Source organism: Urocitellus parryii, chromosome 7 (assembly GCF_045843805.1).
Source record: "Urocitellus parryii isolate mUroPar1 chromosome 7, mUroPar1.hap1, whole genome shotgun sequence".
Classification (NCBI taxonomy): Eukaryota; Metazoa; Chordata; class Mammalia; order Rodentia; family Sciuridae; genus Urocitellus; species Urocitellus parryii.
In genome coordinates this window covers 80,664,213-80,670,532 of record NC_135537.1, presented here as the reverse complement: position 1 = coordinate 80,670,532, position 6,320 = coordinate 80,664,213, and the positions used below count along the sequence as shown (strand labels likewise).

Genomic DNA, 6,320 nt, shown 5'->3' with positions numbered 1-6,320 from the left:
CACCAACATTTATTGTTCCTTGTATTGTTGGTAATTGCCATTCTGACTGTAGTGAGATGGAATCTAGGTGTAGTTCTAATTTGCATTTCTCTAATTGCTAGAGATGTTGAATACTTTTTCACATATTTTTTGACCATCATGTTTCTTCTTCTATGAAGTGCCTGTTCAGTTCTTTGCCCATTTATCATTTATTGATAGAGTTTTTTCTGGGAGGGTGGTATTAAGTTTTTTGAGTTCTTTGTATATTATGGTATGTATATTGTGGTTCAGATGGCAGATTTTCTCCCATTCTGTAGGCTCTCTCTTCACATTATTGTTTTCATTGCAGTGAAGAAGCTTTTTAGTTTGATGCCATTCCATTGATTGGTTCTCGATTTTACCTCTTGCACTTTAAGAGTCTTATTGAGGAAGTCTGTTCTTGAGCTGACATGATGGAGAGTTGGGCCTACTTTTTCTTCTTTGGTCTTTGGTCTAATTCCTAGGTCCTTGATCCACTTTGAGTTGAGTTTTGTGCAGTGTGAGATATATGGGTTTAATTTCAAGCTACTACATGTGGATTTTTAGTTTTCCCAGCACCACTTGTTTAAGAGGCTACCTTATTTCCAATGTGTATTTTTGGCACCTTTGTCTAGGTACTTATGTGGGTATGTCTCTGTGTCTTCTATTCCATTCCATTGGTCTTCATGTCTATTTTGGTGCCAATACTATGCTCTTTTTGTTACTATATCTCTGTAGTATAGTTTAAGGTCTGGTAATGTGACGTTGTCTCCTGTATTATTTTTTGTCCAGAAGGATTGTGTTGGCTATTCTGGGCCTATTATTTTTCAAAACAAATTTCATGATTTCTTTTTCTTTTTTCTATGAAGAAAGAAATTGGAATTTGAATGGAAATGGCATTAAATCTATATAGCTCTTTTGGTAGTATGGCCATTTTGACAATATTAGTCCTACCTATCCAAGAACTTGGGAGATCTTTCCATTTTCTAATGTCATCCTCAGTTTCTTTCTTTAGTGTTAGATACATCGTTTTTTAAACCATTTTCAGTGATTGTGCTAGGTATTACATCACCATTTATGGGTATTAGTATTTTATCAGTTTTAGTGTAGAAGTTTCACCTCCCTTTAATCCTTTACCTTCCTTCATTTATAGAATCTTAAATATTTTGTGTACATTGAGAGCACACTAATCCTATGTTATAATTTTGCTTTAACTGGAAACATAATTTAGAAAACTCAGGAAGAGAAGAAAAGTCTGTTGTCTTTATCCATATTATCCTGTTTCTGTTGCTCTTTCTTTCTTTCTTTCTGGTGTTTCAAGATTTCTTCTTTTATCATTTCTGTTTAGATACCTTCCTTAACTTTTACTTCCTCTTCCTGTTCCTCTTTCTTCTTCTTCCTCCTCCTCCTCCTCTTCCTGCTCCTCCTTCTTCTTGATAGTCTGGTTGTAACAAATTCTCTTAATTTTTCTTTCTTTGTGAGAATTTTCTTATGTTGTTCATTACAGAAGAATTTTCCTGGATATAGAATTCTGAGTTGACAGCTCTTCTCTTTTCTAAAAATGTTTTTATTAGTGCGTTGTACTTATACATAATAGTGGAGTTCATCTTGACGTAATCAAACATGCATGGGATATAATTTGCTCCATTTAATATTTCAGTACTTCCTCTTTCCCTCCCCCCTTCCCTTCTGTTTCCGTTCTACTAATCTTCCCTCTATTTATTTATTGTTTTTTTTTAAAATTGATGCTTTATAGATATATGTGAAGGTGGAATTCACTGAGTCATTTATTCATTTAAATACATAGCACAATTTGGTGTTTAAACATTAAAGTGTTATGCCACTTTGTATTGGCTCTCATGATTTTTGATGAGCAATATGCAATTTGAATAATTTTTCCCTTATAGGGAAGTTGCTGTTATCATTAGTTGCTTTCAAGATGTTTTTCTTTTCTTTTCTTTTTTTTTTCAGAACCTCAACTTGGCATGGATTCTTTGCATTTACCCTGTGTGGAGTTTGCTCAAGCCCTTGAATCTATAGGTCTATGTCTTCTGCTAAAATTGGGAAGTTTTCAGCTCTTATTTTTTACAGATTCATTCTCTTTCTTCTCTCCTTCTGGGACTCCGACAACATAAATGCTGGATCTTTTGTGATAGTCACACAGGTCCTTGGGTCTCTCTTTTTTTTTAAATCTATATTTATCTCTGTTCAAATTGGGTAATTTATACTCCTCTGTGTTCTACTTTAATGATTCTTTCCTTTTGTTTTGATCATTTTGCTTATAATATTATAAATTGATTTTTATTACTTTAAAAATAAACTTTTAATTTAAAAATAGGTCTAGGTTTAGAGAAAAGTTATAGTGGTAATACAGAGAGTCCTTAGTACAGACCTATACTAACATCTTACATTAGTATGTGTGTTTGTCACCATTAAATAACCAATATTAATACATTATTATTATTTAGATTTTTAAGAAAACTCAGTGCTAAGGATCAGGGCCTCATGCAATGCTATGCAAATGCTTTACCACTAAGCTACACCCCTATCCCTGATACATTATTATCAAAGTACATATTTTATACAGATTTCCTTACTTTTTACTTGATGTCTTTTTTTTTTTGTTATTGTTCCATGAGACCAAATTAAATTTGTCAAGTTTCTTTGGGTTGTGGCGTTTTCTCTGATTTTCCTTGTTTTTGATGATTTTGATGGTCTTATATATTACATAATGTCCTCTAATTGATATTTTCTTATTACTAGACTGTGGTTATGGGCTTTTTTGGAGAAAGATCACCAAGGTAAAATGTGTGTCATATGTTAGATGATATGTCATATAAAGGGTACACAATGTCAATATACTATCATTGTAATGATCATTGTTGGTATTAGTCTTCATCACTTGAATGAGGTAGTATTTGCCACATGTCTCTATTATAAAGTTACTCATTTACCTCTTTTTAAATACTGTTTTTTTTTTTTTGGAAGAAAGTCATTATGTGCAACCCATACTTAAAAAAAATGGCTAGTTAAATAAAATGTTTGTAATTCTTCATGAAAGAGTTGTCATTCCTCTCTTTCTTTCTGTCTGTCTTAGTATGGGCTCATGGATATTTATTATATAAATCCAAGAATATGTTATTTCTTGTGTTGTTCAAATTGTTTCAGCTTTAGCCACTGGGAATTCTTTCAATTGGCTCCATATCCCTTTGATACACCCACACTAGTATGGGTATTTAAAAAAAAAACACTTACTTTGTTTTGCTACAATAGACTCCTTTCTTATCCTGCATAGTTTTGCTTCAGTTCTAGAGTCAACCTTGTCATCATGGAATCCTGATTTTGTTCATCAGAGAAGGGTATTAAAAACCAAGGTGTGGCCCAAATCTTCATCTCATCAGATTAGGCCATGACTTCCTTAACAAGACTCCTAAAGCACAAGAAATAAAATCAAGAATTAATAAATAGTTTGGACTCAAACTAAAAAGCTTCTTCTCAGCAAAAGAACATCAGTGAGGTGAACAGAGAAATCTTGGGAGCAAATTTTTGCCACAAACATGTCAGATAGAACACTAATCTACAGGATATAAAAAGAATTCAAAATACTTAACATCAAAAAAAAAAAAAACCCAATCAATAGATGGGCTAAGGAGCACAGATACTTCTCAGAAGAAGATACATATTCGATCAACAAATATATCAAAAAATGTTCAACATCTTTAGTAATTAGAGAAATGTACATCAAAACTGCTCTAAGATTTTATCTTATGCCAGTCAGAATGGCATTTATCAAGAATACAGACAATAGTAAATGTTGGCAAGGATGTGTGTGTGTGGGGAGGCACACTCATACATTGCTCGTGGGACTGCAAATTGGTGCAACCAATCTGGAAAGCAGTATGGAGATTCCTTAGAAAATTTGGAATGGAACCACCATTTGACCCAGCTGTCCTACTCCTAGTTCTATACCCAAAAGACTTAAAATCAGCATACTATAGTAACACAGCCACATCAATGTTTATAGCAGGTCAATTCACAATAGCTAAACTGTGGAAGCAACCTCGGTGCCCATCAATAGATGTGGTATATATATATACAATGGAATATTACTCAGAATTAAAAGAGAATAAAATTATGACATTTGCAGGTAAATGGATAAAGTCAGAGAATACCATGCCAAACGAAGTAAATCAATCCCCAAAGCCAAAGGCCAAATGTTATCTCTGATAAGAGGATACTGATCCATAATGGGGGAGCATGGAAAAAATGGAGGGATTTTGATGGGGAAAAGGGAAGGGAGGAGTGAGGAGGGAGCTTGGGGGCAGGAAAGATGGTGGAGTGAGATGGACATCATTACCCTAGGTACATGTATGATTGCACATGTGGTGTGATGCTACATTGTGTACAACAGAGAAATGAAAAGTTGTGCTGCAATTGTGTATAATGAATAAAAATGCATTCTGCTGTCATGTATACTTAGTTAAAATAAATTAATTAATAACACAAACAAGTTGTGCTCAATACTGTTGGGGTGCCATGTCTTCTAAGTGCCTCTTAACTGACAGAGAAGGCATATATATGTGTGTATTAATCTGTGTGTATACACATACCATAACTTTTATGTGTATCCCATATATTAAGCTGAGTTTATACTGATGACTCAATGTTTAATCCGTCACCATGTGGAAAATTCTAGCCTTGCTTGACTGAAGATGCAAACTATAGCACATCCTGAACCCTGTCTGGTAATCTCTCATTCCAACAGTGAGAAACTTGGCTTCCCTCCGTCTGTCATCCATTTATTTAATAGTTCAATTGTTTATCCATGGGGCCCTTTAAAAAAACTCTTATTTTATACCCCATGGAGAATGGCTTTGTCAACTAGAGTACAGGGTTTATGTACAGTTCATTTAACTTTTAGTCTCACAGATTTAGTTCATTTACAAAGGAACTTAGGTCAGTTTCTTCTCTACCCCACCTTCTACTCAATGTGGTTGGATTATTTTATACCTGTGAAGTACAGTTGGATTCCCTGGGATGAGGGAAGAGAGAGACCACCTTGGGGTATTTTTCTCCTGGTGTTTCGTTTGTCAGGCTGTGGTTTAGAGATGGTTGTGTTCCTCTGCCTGTAAAGACCTCAGCAATATGGTGATTACCCCTTTTCCTTGTTCTTCAGGCCCAGAGGTAATGCCCTTAGGTATTAAAAATGTTATCATTTTTCTTCTTGTTACCATTTTATTAAACTCCTTGGTAGTGTTGATGTTTTTTGAGTTGCTGCTGCTTCTGTGTCTGAGGGAACCGTAGACGGAAGGATGGTGTGAGAAAAATGTGAAAAGAAACTTGGTACTGTGATCACTCCAGATACATGGAAAGATGGTACAAGGAATACCACAGAAAGTGGTGGAAGAAAGCTGAATGAAAATAAAGTGTTGGCTTCAAAAAAATCAAGATTTGATCCATATGGAAAGAATAAATTCTCCACTTGCAGAATTTGTAAAAGTTCTGTGCACCAACCGGGTTCTCATTACTGCCAGGGCTGTGCCTACAAAAATATCATCTGTGCAATGTATGGAGAAAAGGTTTTGGATACCAAAAACTACAAGCAAATATCTGTGTAAATGTATTGATGAAGTTACTGGCTTTTTGTGATTTTTCTTTCTGCTTTGAATTTTCAAGGCATAAATAGGTGTTCAACTTAAAAAATAACCTATTTCAGGACAAATGATTACGTTTTAGCCAGGAAAATTGGTCAGTATTTATTCTTTTGCTCTCAAAAAGTTCTAAACAGCAACAATGTAACTAATATTTTCCTTTAAGTGGTTATTTTTCTTATGAGCATTTTTTGAGCTAAAGTGGCAAATTAAATGAAAAGGTATTTCTGATTTCTGTATGCACTTTTTAACCTAACATTGTTTTATCTTATCCCCTCCATCTATTTTATTTATAGATATTGCAAAAGTGAGGAGATTATTGATACTTTGCCTTGAACTTGGCATCCAGAATGAGAATTTCTTACCTCATTCCCTTACTGGTGGCATAGTTCTTAAGAGTAAGCAGTCTCTTAATGAACTGAAATTTCAGAGGATATTTAAATGTTTGAGGCTATTATTGCTGAATGGTTTCTTAGTAATTAATTCAGACCCAAATCAAAGACAAGTTGGATTTGTGATTTTTTTAAAAAAAATTGTTTTTGAAGTCAAAGTGCCAGTTCCTTTCATATGTGAACAAAAATACAAGGAGTACCTGTGTGTCCATCTGAACACACTGGTTTTCAGAAAAACATATTACACATATTAATTGCTTGAATTCAAATTGATGTGAAA

The 6,320-nt window shown here is 34.1% G+C and overlaps 1 pseudogene; it reads left to right on the top strand.

Annotated features, from left to right (window-relative positions):
- The first annotated feature begins 5,309 nt into the window (after positions 1-5,309).
- LOC113187428 (cysteine-rich PDZ-binding protein pseudogene) lies at positions 5,310-5,615 on the top strand (annotated as a pseudogene).
- Positions 5,616-6,320: the final 705 nt, after the last annotated feature.